This window comes from Eimeria mitis, genomic scaffold, assembly GCF_000499745.2.
Source record: "Eimeria mitis Houghton genomic scaffold, Emh_scaff774, whole genome shotgun sequence".
Classification (NCBI taxonomy): domain Eukaryota; phylum Apicomplexa; class Conoidasida; order Eucoccidiorida; family Eimeriidae; genus Eimeria; species Eimeria mitis.
Window position 1 is genome coordinate 4,625 of NW_013575679.1, and position 457 is coordinate 5,081.

Consider the following 457-nt stretch of genomic DNA (forward strand, 5'->3'; position numbering starts at 1 on the left):
GTATATATTATATATATTATATATATTATATAAATATACAATATGGGTGTAATCGAGATAATAACAAAGAAAAAACAAAAGAAAACACAGAAAGTATCAACCAGCAACAGGGGCCCCCTACCCTCTGCATCAGCGCTGGGGGCCCCCATGGGGGCCCCTACCTATGGAGGGGCCCCTACACCTACCCTGTGTAGGGGCCCCTGCACGTGCCGGTACCCAGGGTCTAGGGGGGCCCCCGTAGGGGGCCCCTACCTAGGGTTTAGCGGGCCCCCCTGGGGGCCCCTACCTAGGGTTTAGGGGGCCCCCGTGGGGGCCCCTAGTTAGGGTCTAAGGGGGCCCCTGAGGGGGCCCCTACCTAGGGTTTGGGGGGATCCCCTGGGGGCCCCTACTCAGGGTTGAACGGGCCCCCGGGGGGGCCCCTACCTAGGGTTTAGGGGGCCCCCCTGGGGGCCCCCAC